Source organism: Eriocheir sinensis, chromosome 31, assembly GCF_024679095.1.
Source record: "Eriocheir sinensis breed Jianghai 21 chromosome 31, ASM2467909v1, whole genome shotgun sequence".
Taxonomy (NCBI): Eukaryota; Metazoa; Arthropoda; class Malacostraca; order Decapoda; family Varunidae; genus Eriocheir; species Eriocheir sinensis.
In genome coordinates, this window is record NC_066539.1 from 8238741 (window position 1) to 8253740 (window position 15000).

At 46.8% G+C, this 15000-nt stretch overlaps 1 long non-coding RNA gene and 1 other non-coding gene across 3 annotated transcripts in view; both read left to right on the top strand.

The window, feature by feature from the left end:
• LOC127005854 (uncharacterized) overlaps positions 1 to 1463 on the top strand; it is a 4473-nt gene extending 3010 nt beyond the window's left edge. For both annotated transcript variants that reach the window (XR_007758955.1, XR_007758954.1), the window contains exon 2: positions 1413 to 1463. This is a non-coding gene — a long non-coding RNA (uncharacterized LOC127005854). The remainder of the gene's footprint in view (positions 1 to 1412) is intronic.
• An 11792-nt stretch (positions 1464 to 13255) lies between these two features.
• Positions 13256 to 13327, top strand: Trnat-ugu (transfer RNA threonine (anticodon UGU)). The gene has a single exon. It is a non-coding gene; the product is annotated as a tRNA-Thr (tRNA).
• The last annotated feature ends 1673 nt before the right edge of the window (positions 13328 to 15000 follow it).

The following is a 15000-nucleotide window of genomic DNA, read 5'->3' on the forward strand; positions in this document are numbered from 1 at the left end:
GACACAGGCGAACACGGACCTTTTGGGGGCGTCGTGAAATATTTGAATTAAACTAATGGTTGTAGTATTTTTGTTCTCAATAAACGTTATAGATGTCAATAACCCGGAGAAGCGCTTAACACCACCACCTAGGCGTGAAAGATCCGCCCGTCTGAAAAGGAGGTGTTCGAGCCTGGCCACTGACGCGTTGGCAGAGTTTTTTCCTTTAGGTGGGGATGTGCTGTTCGTGGCTGGTGTACAGTAACATATGGAAGGCATTTTGCTTGCTACTGTCCACTTGTCACATAATCTCCACTTTAGTTAACCATTCAATATAAATACCACGCGTCCTATCAAGGTGATCACGTATCATGATTTTTAAGTCACTAAAGAATCGACAAGTACATGTGAACAAGTAATAAAGTTGACATTTTTGCTGTTCAGTTGCCGGCTTGTCCAGCTCGTGTGTATGGTAGGCTTCGTCCTCTTAACATATTTATATCACGTTGGATTGGCTCAGTTGAGCCTTCCAGACATTTCTCTCTCTCTCTCTCTCTCTCTCTCTCTCTCTCTCTCTCTCTCTCTCTCTCTCTCTCTCTCTCTCTCTCTCTCTCTCTCTCTCTCTCTCTCTCTCTCTCTCTCTCTCTCTCTCTCTCTCACACTTCACAATTTGCCGTCCAGGTACACTTGCCAATGGCACAGTTCTGCAGGTGCCAGTTATTCACGCATCCTCCACCCATCACGCAGCCCACACTACCATTATTCATCCTCATGCCTCATGTGTTCACCTGCAGCTAATTAGTGGTGAGCACTGGCACCTGTGGGACTCATCTGTACTAATACCAGGCCTGTAGAGGCTGCAGTTAGGAGTTCGCAGCCTCTTTATTATTTCTTTGTCAAGGAGGGAAAGCCGCTCGATGACTGTATGAAGAGGGAATATTGTAAAATCATCGAGATATGTTATTAAATGTAAATGTTGATGGAATGTTCCCCTTTCCCTTTTCACATCCCCTCCATTCTCTCTCTCTCTCTCTCTCTCTCTCTCTCTCTCTCTCTCTCTCTCTCTCTCTCTCTCTCTCTCTCTCTCTCAAACAAACACACAGTTGTTTTTTTTTTTTACTAAAATTCGAAGAAGCCACTTGAAACGCGTGATGAAGGGAAGTATTAGTAACTTACTTCTACAGCTTAATAAATTTAGAGTAAAATATATAATAGCAAGAACTCTTGGATGGTAGGAAGCTTAAAGTTTGCTTCCTGAGGTTTGCTTCTCAGCCGGGGCTGGTGGCGCAGCCCTGTAATCCGGCGACGCGGAGGCTTGGCCCCTGGACGGCTTGAGGCGAGGAGCACTGCTGCGGGACTCTCCTATGTTGAGTGGGCGTCCGCACTAAGCTCGGCATCAACATGGCCGACCCTGGTGAACCGGGGGCGTCCAGGTTGTCTAAGGAGGTGTGCACCGGGCCAGGGGGGAAACCCAGCAGCCAAAAGCACCCGTGTCGAGCAGTAGTGGGATCGCGCCCGCGAGTGGGCGGCCCGCAGCAGCCTGGCCGACACAGGCGAACACGGACCTTTTGGGGGCGTCGTGAAATATTTGAAGTAAAACTAAATTTAGTTCTCACTAATAGTGTTCTCAGTAAACGATATAGATGTCAATAACCCGGAGAAGCGCGTAACACCACCACCACCGCCCGTCTGAAAAGCAGGTGTTCGAGCCCGGCCACTGACGCGTTGGCAGAGTTTTTTCCTTTAGGTGGGGATGTGCTGTTCGTGGCTGGTGTACAGTAACTTTGCTTGCTATTGTCCACTTGTCACATAATCTCCACTTTAGTTAACCATTCAATATAAATACGACGCGTCCTATCAAGGTCATCACGTATCATGATTTTTAAGTCACTAAAGAATCGACAAGTACATGTGAACAAGTAATAAAGTTGACATTTTTGCTGTTCAGTTGCCGGCTTGTCCAGCTCGTGTGTATGGTAGGCTTCGTCCTCTTAACATATTTATGTCACGTTGGATTGGCTCAGTTTAGCCTTCCAGACACACTCTCTCTCTCTCTCTCTCTCTCTCTCTCTCTCTCTCTCTCTCTCTCTCTCTCTCTCTCTCTCTCTCTCTCTCTCTCTCTCTCTCTCTCTCTCTCTCTCTCTCTCTCTCTCTCTCTCTCTCTCTCTCTCTCTCTCTCTCACTTCAAAATTTGCCGTCCAGGTTCACTTGCCAATGACACAGTTCTGCAGGTGCCAGTTATTCACGCATCCTCCTCCCATCACGCAGCCCACACTACCATTATTCATCCTCATGCCTGTGTTCACCTGCAGCTAATTAGTGGTGAGCACTGGCACCTGTGGGACTCATCTGTACTAATACCAGGCCTGTAGAGGCTGCAGTTAGGAGTTCGCAGCCTCTTTATTATTTCTTTGTCAAGGAAGGAAAGACGCTCGATGACTGTATGAAGAGGGAATATAGTAAAATCATCGAGTTATAATATTAAATGTAATTGTTGATGGAATGTTTCCCCTTTCCCTTTTCATCCCCCCCCCCCCAAATCTCTCTCTCTCTCTCTCTCTCTCTCTCTCTCTCTCTCTCTCTCTCTCTCTCTCTCTCTCTCTCTCTCTCTCTCTCTCTCTCTCTCTCTCTCTCTCTCTCTCTCTCTCTCTCTCTCTCTCAAACACACACATTTTTTTTTTTTTTTTACTAAAATTCGAAGAAGCCACTTGAAACGCGTGATGAAGGGAAGTATTAGTAACTTATTTCTACAGCTTAATAAATTTAAAGTAAAATATATAATAGCAAGAACTCTTGGATGGTAGGAAGCTTAAAGTTTGCTTCCTGAGGTTTGCTTCTCAGCCGGGGCTGGTGGCGCAGCCCTGTAATCCGGCGACGCGGAGGCTTGGCCCCTGGACGGCTTGAGGCGAGGAGCACTGCTGCGGGACTCTCCCATGTTGAGTGGGCGTCCGCACTAAGCTCGGCATCAACATGGCCGACCCTGGGGAACCGGGGGCGTCCAGGTTGTCTAAGGAGGTGTGCACCGGGCCAGGGGGGAAACCCAGCAGCCAAAAGCACCCGTGTCGAGCAGTAGTGGGATCGCGCCCGCGAGTGGGCGGCCCGCAGCAGCCTGGCCGACACAGGCGAACACGGACCTTTTGGGGGCATCGTGAAATATTTGAATTAAAAACTCTAATGGTTGTAGTATTTTTGTTCTCAATAAACGATATAGATGTCAATAACCCGGAGAAGCGCGTAACACCACCACAAGTTTACGTGTAATTCAGATCATCTTAGGCGTGGAGAGATCCGCCCGTCTGAAAAGCAGGTGTTCGAGCCTGGCCACTGACGCGTTGGCAGAGTTTTTTCCTTTAGGTGGGGGATGTGCTGTTCGTGGCTGGTGTACAGTAACATATGGAAGGCACTTTGCTTGCTATTGTCCACTTGTCACATAATCTCCACTTTAGTTAACCATTCAATATAAATACGACGCATCCTATCAAGGTGATCACGTATCATGATTTTTAAGTCACTAAAGAATCGACAAGTACATGTGAACAAGTAATAAAGTTGACATTTTTGCTGTTCAGTTGCCGGCTTGTCCAACTCGTGTGTATGGTAGGCTTCGTCCTCTTAACATATTTATGTCACGTTGGATTGGCTCAGTTTAGCCTTCCAGACTCTCTCTCTCTCTCTCTCTCTCTCTCTCTCTCTCTCTCTCTCTCTCTCTCTCTCTCTCTCTCTCTCTCTCTCTCTCTCTCTCTCTCTCTCTCTCTCACACACACACACACACACACACACACACACACACACACACACACACACAAACACGCACGCGCGCGCACGCACACACACACCTTAATTTCACTAAAATGCGAAGAATCCACTCGCCACATGTGATGAAGTAATATTAACTTTCTCCTCCTGTTTAATGGATCAAAGTTAAAATATAGATTGGCAAAACATCTCTTGGATGATAGGAAGCTTTAAGTTTGCTTCCTGAGAGTCCCTTCTCAGCCGGGGCTGGTGGCGCAGCCCTGTAATCCGGCGACGCGGAGGCTTGGCCCTTGGACGGCTTGAGGCGAGGAGCACTGCTGCGGGACTCTCCCATGTTGAGTGGGCGTCCGCACTAAGCTCGGCATCAATATGGCCGTCCCTGGTGAACCGGGGGCGTCCAGGTTGTCTAAGGAGGTGTGCACCGGGCCAGGGGGGAAACCCAGCAGCCAAAAGCACCCGTGTCGAGCAGTAGTGGGATCGCGCCCGTGAGTGGGCGGCCCGCAGCAACCTGGCCGACACAGGCGAACATGGTCCTTTTTTTTTTGCTTGAGTGTCTGGTCTCATCTAAATCAGATAGATAAATTAGATAGGTGTGGAAAGATACAGCCGTCTGGAAAGCAGGTGTTCGAGTCCTGCCGCGGGACTGTTGGCAGAATTTTTTTTTTTCTTAAGGTTAATTTGTTCGATTCGTGGTTAACATACAGCAACATATGGAAGGCACTTTATACTTACTATACTGTCCACTACTTGTTACACAATCTCCACGTCAGTTTAACACCTTTTGGTATTTAGTTTCACAATGGGGAAGCAAGTTCCTGGATACTGATTTTATAAATTTTATTCTGGTGTAGGCGGTCTTTTTTCAGACCAACATCTAATTTATCGCGGTCGAATATTTCTCCTGAAGCTAGAAAAAAAAACATGACACCAGTATTAATAACTCGTTTTTGTAGTAGCCAATTCCTCATGCCTGACATAACTTATCTAGCTGAAATAACCTTTCGCCTTTCTATCCACATAGGTAATCACATCAAATTCGTAAGCCTCAGCCTAGCTCCACCAACTCTTAACTCAGGCCCACCAGTTGTGTCCGTCTGGCTCATTTCTGCTCTACCCTCGCGAAGTCGGTAGCCATGATTAAAGAAATTAAATGTTGTCATGTGTGATGTTGATATACGGACGTTGCGAAGGGTGGCTCATTAGGATCGGTTGGTGATTTATCTGCCTTGTGACACGTGACAAAGTATGATACTAATCTATTTTTTTACCGTTTCAAGAATTTTGGGAAAATCATTGCTATTATTTATTTGCTGATCAGCATCGTTTAGACTTTAGAGATCGTAACAAGTTCAAAGTAAAATATGGTCAAATATTGAGTTTAAGAGAGTTTGACAATTACATTCCATGACACTTCCCAAAAGGTCCGTGTCCGCCTGTGTCGGCCAGGCTGCTGCGGGCCGCCCACTCACGGGCGCGATCCCACTACTGCTCGACACGGGTGCTTTTGGCTGCTGGGTTTCCCCCCTGGCCCGGTGCACACCTCCTTAGACAACCTGGACGCCCCCCGGCTCCCCAGGGGCGGCCATATTGATGCCGAGCTTAGTGCGGACGCCCACTCAACATGGGAGAGTCCCGCAGCAGTGCTCCTCGCCTCAAGCCGTCCAGGGGCCAAGCCTCCGCGTCGCCGGATTACAGGGCTGCGCCACCAGCCCCGGCTGATGTACAGCCTGCACGAGACGAACCTTGATCTTGTTCTTTAGTTCTCGGGTGTTATGTGATGCCTCGTACAACCCTGCCTTCGGTAATTGAAACGAAAAAGCTTATTTTCGATCGTTCATAGCGAGCAAGCTACTTTAATGAGGTCCCTCATAATTCTGTCATCAAGTTATAGATTTATTAGCATCCCACTTCTTCATGCAGTCACTTCACCGGCTTTCCCTCCCTATGTATTTATTTATTTAATTTATTTATTTTAGTAGAGCCTGCGAACAGACCTGCCGCCACAGGCCTAGCATTAGTACAGATGAATCTCACAGGTGCTCGTAGACGCCACTAATTAGCTACAGGTGGACACAGACGTGAGGACGAGTAAAATTGATAACTGCAGAACTGTATTAGTGGAAAGTGAACCTGAACGGTAAATTGTGAAGAAAAAAAATATATATATATATATATATATATATATATATATATATATATATATATATATATATATAGAGAGAGAGAGAGAGAGAGAGAGAGAGAGAGAGAGAGAGAGAGAGAGAGAGAGAGAGAGAGAGAGTCTGGAAGTATCAACTGAGACAATTCAACGCAATACAAAAATGCTGCAGAGGACGAAGCACACAAGACACGCAGGCGGGACAAGGCTGCGTGGCACAGCAAAACATGTCAAATAACTTTATCGCTATTTCACATATATTAAGTGATTCCTTTGCGACTATCATGAAATAAAGAATATAAAAATCACTTGCAATATGTGATCACCTGCATGGAAAGGCCGTCGGATTTTCAATGACTCTTAAACTGAAGTGGAGATTATGTAACAAGTAGTGGACAGTATAAGTGTAAAGTGCCTTCCATATGCTGCTGTATGTTAACCACGAGCCGAACAAATTAACCTCAAGAAAACTCTGCGAAGTCCCGCGACAGGACTCGAACACCTGCTCTCCAGGCGGCTGGATCTTTCCACTCCTCTCTAAGATAATCTGATGTACTCGTTCGTTTACGTTTCTCCAGTTAATCGACGTCATGAGAAAAAAAAAGGTCCGTGTTCGCCTGTGTCGGCCAGGCTGCTGCGGGCCGCCCACTCACGGGCGCGATCCCACTACTGCTCGACACGGGTGCTTTTGGCTGCTAGGTTTCCCCCCTGGCCCGGTGCACACCTCCTTAGACAACCTGGACGCCCCCGGCTCCCCAGGGGCGGCCATGTTGATGCCGAGCTTAGTGCGGACGCCCACTCAACATGGGAGAGTCCCGCAGCAGTGCTCCTCGCCTCAAGCCGTCCAGGGGCCAAGCCTCCGCGTCGCCGGATTACAGGGCTGCGCCACCAGCCCCGGCTGATGTACAGCCTGCACGAGACGAACCTTGATCTTGTTCTTTAGTTCTCGGGTGTTATGTGATGCCTCGTACAACCCTGCCTTCGGTAATTGAAACGAAAAAGCTTATTTTCGATCGTTCATAGCGAGCAAGCTACTTTAATGAGGTCCCTCATAATTCTGTCATCAAGTTATAGATTTATTAGCATCCCACTTCTTCATGCAGTCACTTCAACGGCTTTCCCCCTCTATGTATTTATTTATTTAATTTATTTATTTTAGTAGAGCCTGCGAACAGACCTGCCGCCACAGGCCTAGCATTAGTACAGATGAATCTCACAGGTGCTCGTAGACGCCACTAATTAGCTACAGGTGGACACAGACGTGAGGACGAGTAAAATTGATAACTGCAGAACTGTATTAGTGGAAAGTGAACCTGAACGGTAAATTGTGAAGAAAAAAAAAAAAAAATATATATATATATATATAGAGAGAGAGAGAGAGAGAGAGAGAGAGAGAGAGAGAGAGAGAGAGTCTGGAAGTATCAACTGAGACAATTCAACGCAATACAAAAATGCTGCAGAGGACGAAGCACACAAGACACGCAGGCGGGACAAGGCTGCGTGGCACAGCAAAACATGTCAAATAACTTTATCGCTATTTCACATATATTAAGTGATTAAAGTAGCACCTGTGGGACTCATCTGTACTAATACCAGGCCTGTAGAGGCTGCAGTTAGGAGTTCGCAGCCTCTTTATTATTTGTTTGTCAAGGAAGGAAAGACGCTCGATGACTGTATGAAGAGGGAATATAGTAAAATCATCGAGATATGTTATTAAATGTAAATGTTGATGGAATTTTTCCCCTTTCCCTTTTCACCCCCCCAATCTCTCTCTCTCTCTCTCTCTCTCTCTCTCTCTCTCTCTCTCTCTCTCTCTCTCTCTCTCTCTCTCTCTCTCTCTCTTTCTCAAACAAACACACACATTTTTTTTTTACTAAAATTCGAAGAAGCCACTTGAAACGCGTGATGAAGGGAAGTATTAGTAACTTATTTCTACAGCTTAATAAATTTAAAGTAAAATATATAATAGTAAGAACTCTTGGATGGTAGGAAGCCTAAAGTTTGCTTCCTGAGGTCTGCTTCTCAGCCGGGGCTGGTGGCACAGCCCTGTAATCCGGCGACGCGGAGGCTTGGCCCCTGGACGGCTTGAGGCGAGGAGCACTGCTGCGGGACTCTCCCATGTTGAGTGGGCGTCCGCACTAAGCTCGGCATCAACATGGCCGACCCTGGTGAACCGGGGGCGTCCAGGTTGTCTAAGGAGGTGTGCACCGGGCCAGGGGGGAAACCCAGCAGCCAAAAGCACCCGTGTCGAGCAGTAGTGGGATCGCGCCCGCGAGTGGGCGGCCCGCAGCAGCCTGGCCGACACAGGCGAACACGGACCTTTTGGGGGCGTCGTGAAACATTTGAATTAAAAACTCTAATGGTGTTCTCAATAAACGATATAGATGTCAATAACCCGGAGAAGCGCGTAACACCACCACAAGTTTACATGTAATTCAGATCATCTTAGGCGTGGAGAGATCCGCCCGTCTGAAAAGCAGGTGTTCGAGCCCGGCCACTGAATCGTTGGCAGAGTTTTTTCCTTTAGGTGGGGATGTGCTGTTCGTGGCTGGTGTACAGTAACATATGGAAGGCACTTTGCTTGCTATTGTCCACTTGTCACATAATCTCCACTTTAGTTAACCATTCAATATAAATACGACGCATCCTATCAAGGTGATCACGTATCATGATTTTTAAGTCACTAAAGAATCGCCAAGTACATGTGAACAAGTAATAAAGTTGACATTTTTGCTGTTCAGTTGCCGGCTTGTCCAGCTCGTGTGTATGGTAGGCTTCGTCCTCTTAACATATTTATGTCACGTTGGATTGGCTCAGTTTAGCCTTCCAGACTCTCTCTCTCTCTCTCTCTCTCTCTCTCTCTCTCTCTCTCTCTCTCTCTCTCTCTCTCTCTCTCTCTCTCTCTCTCTCTCTCTCTCTCTCTCTCTCTCTCTCTCACACACACACACACACACACACACACACACACACACACACACACACACACACAAACACGCACACACACACACCTTAATTTCACTAAAATGCGAAGAATCCACTCGCCACATGTGATGAAGTAATATTAACTTTCTCCTCCTGTTTAATGGATCAAAGTTAAAATATAGATTGGCAAAACATCTCTTGGATGATAGGAAGCTTTAAGTTTGCTTCCTGAGAGTCCCTTCTCAGCCGGGGCTGGTGGCGCAGCCCTGTAATCCGGCGACGCGGAGGCTTGGCCCTTGGACGGCTTGAGGCGAGGAGCACTGCTGCGGGACTCTCCCATGTTGAGTGGGCGTCCGCACTAAGCTCGGCATCAATATGGCCGTCCCTGGTGAACCGGGGGTGTCCAGGTTGTCTAAGGAGGTGTGCACCGGGCCAGGGGGGAAACCCAGCAGCCAAAAGCACCCGTGTCGAGCAGTAGTGGGATCGCGCCCGTGAGTGGGCGGCCCGCAGCAACCTGGCCGACACAGGCGAACATGGTCCTTTTTTTTTTGCTTGAATCAGATAAATAGATATACAGATAGATAAATTAGATAGGCATGGAAAGATACAGCCGTCTGGAAAGCAGGTGTTCGAGTCCTGCCGCGGGACTGTTGGCAGAATTTTTTTTTTTTTTTTTTTTCAAGATTAATTTGTTCGATTCGTGGTTAACATACAGCAACATATGGAAGGCACTTTATACTTACTGTACTGTCCACTACTTGTTACACAATCTCCACGTCAGTTTAACACCTTTTGGTATTTAGTTTCACAATGGGGAAGCAAGTTCCTGGATACTGATTTTATAAATTTTATTCTGGTGTAGGCGGTCTTTTTTCAGACCAACATCTAATTTATCGCGGTCGAATATTTCTCCTGAAGCTAGAAAAAAAAAACCATGACACCAGTATTAATAACTCGTTTTTGTAGTAGCCAATTCCTCATGCCTGACATAACTTATCTAGCTGAAATAACCTTTCGCCTTTCTAACCACGTAGGTAATCACATCAAATTCGTAAGCCTCAGCCTAGCTCCACCAACTCTTAACTCAGGCCCACCAGTTGTGTCCGTCTGGCTCATTTCTGCTCTACCCTCGCGAAGTCGGTAGCCATGATTAAAGAAATTAAATGTTGTCATGTGTGATGTAGATATACGGACGTTGCGAAGGGTGGCTCATTAGGATCGGTTGGTGATTTATCTGCCTTGTGACACGTGACAAAGTATGATACTAATCTATTTTTTTACCGTTTCAAGGATTTTGGGAAAATCATTGCTATTATTTATTTGCTGATCAGCATCGTTTAGACTTTAGAGATCGTAACAAGTTCAAAGTAAAATATGGTCAAATATTGAGTTTATGAGAGTTCCACAATTACATTCCATGACACTTCCCAAAAGGTCCGTGTCCGCCTGTGTCGGCCAGGCTGCTGCGGGCCGCCCACTCACGGGCGCGATCCCACTACTGCTCGACACGGGTGCTTTTGGCTGCTGGGTTTCCCCCCTGGCCCGGTGCACACCTCTTTAGACAACCTGGACGCCCCCCCGGCTCCCCACCGGCTTTCCCTCCCTATGTATTTATTTATTTAATTTATTTATTTTAGTAGAGCCTGCGAACAGACCTGCCGCCACAGGCCTAGCATTAGTACAGATGAATCTCACAGGTGCTCGTAGACGCCACTAATTAGCTACAGGTGGACACAGACGTGAGGACGAGTAATGGTGCATGGTGTGGGCTGCGTAAGGGGAGGAGGATGTGTGAATAATTGATAACTGCAGAACTGTATTAGTGGAAAGTGAACCTGAACGGTAAATTGTGAAGAAAAAAAAAAAAAAATATATATATATATATATATATAGAGAGAGAGAGAGAGAGAGAGAGAGAGAGAGAGAGAGAGAGAGAGAGAGAGTCTGGAAGTATCAACTGAGACAATTCAACGCAATACAAAAATGCTGCAGAGGACGAAGCACACAAGACACGCAGGCGGGACAAGGCTGCGTGGCACAGCAAAACATGTCAAATAACTTTATCGCTATTTCACATATATTAAGTGATTCCTTTGCGACTATCATGAAATAAAGAATATAAAAATCACTTGCAATATGTGATCCCCTGCATGGAAAGGCCGTCGGATTTTCAATGACTCTTAAACTGAAGTGGAGATTATGTAACAAGTAGTGGACAGTATAAGTGTAAAGTGCCTTCCATATGCTGCTGTATGTTAACCACGAGCCGAACAAATTAACCTCAAGAAAACTCTGCGAAGTCCCGCGACAGGACTCGAACACCTGCTCTCCAGGCGGCTGGATCTTTCCACTCCTCTCTAAGATAATCTGATGTACTCGTTCGTTTACGTTTCTCCAGTTAATCGACGTCATGAGAAAAAAAAAGGTCCGTGTTCGCCTGTGTCGGCCAGGCTGCTGCGGGCCGCCCACTCACGGGCGCGATCCCACTACTGCTCGACACGGGTGCTTTTGGCTACTAGGTTTCCCCCCTGGCCCGGTGCACACCTCCTTAGACAACCTGGACGCCCCCGGCTCCCCAGGGGCGGCCATGTTGATGCCGAGCTTAGTGCGGACGCCCACTCAACATGGGAGAGTCCCGCAGCAGTGCTCCTCGCCTCAAGCCGTCCAGGGGCCAAGCCTCCGCGTCGCCGGATTACAGGGCTGCGCCACCAGCCCCGGCTGCTGTATGTGATGCGCGTGACGAACCTTAACCCTCCTGTCGATGTCGCATATTAGAACAAAATACATTGCAGCTCCCAATGAGGGAAGACGTGGGCGCTTCCCTTGCGTCACCGCCACACCTGATGTTTGCTAGACAGGTAATGAGGTCATTTCCTGTCCCAAAGAAGGCGAAAGTAATTACTTGTGCACTCGCGTCGTGTGATGTATATATTTGCATTTATGTATGTATTCGTTAGTCATATGCTAATGGAAATCTGTTTCTCCTGTATACATTTATCCGTGTATCGTTCCATATTTATGACCTTCCAGAGAGACAGTGAGCCTCCACACTGAGATAAAGCCTCCCTAAGTACCATCATCGAATTTCACTCCTCTCCCTCCTTTATTGCTCCCCAAACTAGTGACGTAACAACAGCATCATCTAAGCATCGGTCGCCAGTGCATAGAAAGGTCTCTCATTGGCCGGGCTAAGTGTGACGTGCCGGCCTGGCCTTCCCTCGTTGCCTCATGCACGCGTTCCTGAGTTGCGTAATGCAGGAAGTGGGATGCGAGGGAGAAGGGGTTTACAGGGGGAAGGGGAAGTGGTATCGGTGGCTAGGCAAGGGATGAAGAGAAAAGGGAGACAGGGAGGATTTGTGGTGGTAAGAGATGGGATGGCAAGAGAGAGAAGGGAAGAAGGGAGTGGGATGCAAATAGAGAGGTAGAGGGAGTATAGGGGAATAGAAAACAGGGAAAAAGTAGCAGTGAAGCATGGAGTGGGTATATATAGATGTAAGGATTCTAAATGTGGTTTGCAAGAGAAAATCGAAGGGAAAAAGGGAAAACGGGTATTAAAGGTTTGAGAGGGGAGGAGGAAAGGGTGGAAGTGGCTTGAATGCAGGTGTGGGGACAGCCAGCCAGGTGTTCCTCATCAGAGAGAGAGAGAGAGAGAGAGAGAGAGAGAGAGAGAGAGAGAGTAATGTTGCAGCTTTGGGGTTGGGCGTGGTATAACAGAAGATACGAGTAACAAAAAAAAATTAATATGCGTGTGTACAAAGTTAATAATGATAAAAAAAAATATAAAAAAACTTGGATGGATCAAGTAACCTGACCAGCTTACTTACTTACGATACTCAGCCATACACACTCAGCCATACACACTCAGCCATACACACTCAGCCATACACACTCAGCCATACACACTCAGCCATACACACCCAGCCATACACACTCAGCCATACACACCCAGCCATACACACTCAGCCATACACACTCAGCCATACACACTCAGCCATACACACCCAACCCTTTACCATGATCACTTGCCACTACCACCATGAAAGTCACAGCAACCCACACTACTGTAGTCCTTACTTATCACCCAAACACTGCCTACACTACTATCGCTATGTAAACAAAAGAGAGAAAAAAAATAAAAAGAACGAAGAACTTGACAACCACCCTTCTTGTATGTGTTTGTGTGCTGTTACTGTTGTTGTTGCTGTTGTCATCCCTCATTTCTCCAGCACTTATCGAACCTTGTGCACATTTTAGTTAGCATACATTTTTTTCCCCTTTCCGACGATATTAATTCTCATTTTTTTCAAGTTGAGAGAGAGAGAGAGAGAGAGAGAGAGAGAGAGAGAGAGAGAGAGAGAGAGAGAGAGAGAGACTATACCCCAAGTGAAAAAAATAAACTGCCAAAACTATATATAACCATTGCATAACCCTCATCACCAAGCCTCCTTAGCTCAGGGGCAGAGCACTGGTCTTGTAAACCAGGGGTCGTGAGTTCGATTCTCACAGGGGGCAACCTCCAAACTTTTGAGTCGTGACGGGACCCTGGGCGCTCCTCGGGCACTTATGAGCTAACGACTCGTGTGCGGGGCGGCGCGTCGTTGCCTGCCTCAAGTGGGTGGTTGGGGACCTTTCTCCGCGCGGTCCCGGTTGTGGTTCTTGAGTGCGTTTGTGTGTGAGGGTGGGTGGGTGGGTGTGGAGGGGGGTTGGGAAGGATGGGTAAGGTAGTACGAGGAGAGTGGGGGAGATGACAAATGTAGAGAGAAATATTGCAGTTTTTTATTGATTTTCGAGGGAAGGAGAAGTATGTGATAGAAGCAGAAGTGGGGAAGGAGCAATGGGTGGTAGCAGGAGGAGAAGTGGGAAAGGAGGAGTAGATCGTAGCAGTAGGTGAGGTAGGGAAGGAGGAATAGGTGGTAGCAGAAGAGGTAGGAAAGGAGGAGTAAGTAGGAGAGGTATACGGAAAGAGTAGGTAGTATAGAAGAGGTAAGGAAAGTGGGTAATCCATGCATACGAAAACAATTTAGGAGAGAATATTGTAGTTTTATCGATTTTGGGGTGAAACGGCTTGTGTTGTGGGGAGGGGTGCGTGCGTGTGTGTGTGTGTGTGGGGGGGGGGGCGTGTGTGTGAGGTTTGGGGTGTGGACATCAAGGGGGAAGGCAGTAGCAGTAGTAATAGTAAGAGGAGATTTATGTATAAGGTGATAATGGATGAGATAATTTTGTGGATTTCTTCGATTTTCTTGTAAGTAATGTTCGTAAGAGATGTATAGAAAGGGGATGTTGTATATAGAAAGTGACATTTGTTAAAAAATATAAAAAAACAGGCTTATTGTATACAGTGAAAGTAATTTTTCTAGTTGGTTTCGTGTGCGATGGGGCTCATAAAATTGTAATTAGTTAGTTGTATTAATGATGGAGCAGTTTTGTCACGAGCTGTATAGGAAGTGGTACGTGAGGCGAATTCTTATATGGTGCTTAGTGTAATTTCCAAAGTTAAAAGCCGTAAATTCATCGTGTTGGTTGGTGTAAATTTGATAAGCAGGAGAGGGAAGGGAGGGAGAGTTACGAGCTATTGTAAACGGTGTGAGGGAAAGTGTTTTATTTCCTTATCATTAAACTGCGATACGGCCTCACACTCCCGTCACCCGGCCCGTCATGAAGTGTGAAGGTGTGTGTGTGTGTGTGTGTGTGTGTGTGTGTGTGTGTGTGTGTGTGTCGGAGAGAGAGAGAGAGGGGGGGGGGGGGAACCTGGATTACGCAACTTTGTACCCATTGGCGTCAGACACACGAAGTTTTTAATACTACTTTTTTTTTGTGGGGGGGGGGGGAGAGGTTAAACTATTCATAAATTTTCCCTCCCTATCATTTACCCGCCCAAACAAGAAATATTCTGTTTAATGGGATTCAAGACGCCTCACAGGCAGTAGTTATAACATTATCGTGACGTTTGATAACTCTGATTAACTCTTCACAAACCGCGCCTCATTATTTTCCCCTTCACTATAACCAGACGCTGTAACAAACCTTCGTAACAATCAGCAGCAAGCACTGCCATATATTAACAACCACATCGATAACTACGAAATTAGTCTCATCACCTGCATATAAAAGAAAAAGATGGAAGAAAACAAATGACTGCCTCTGTCGGGGTTACCTCCTCAACTTCAAATGCTCTTGATAGGCCT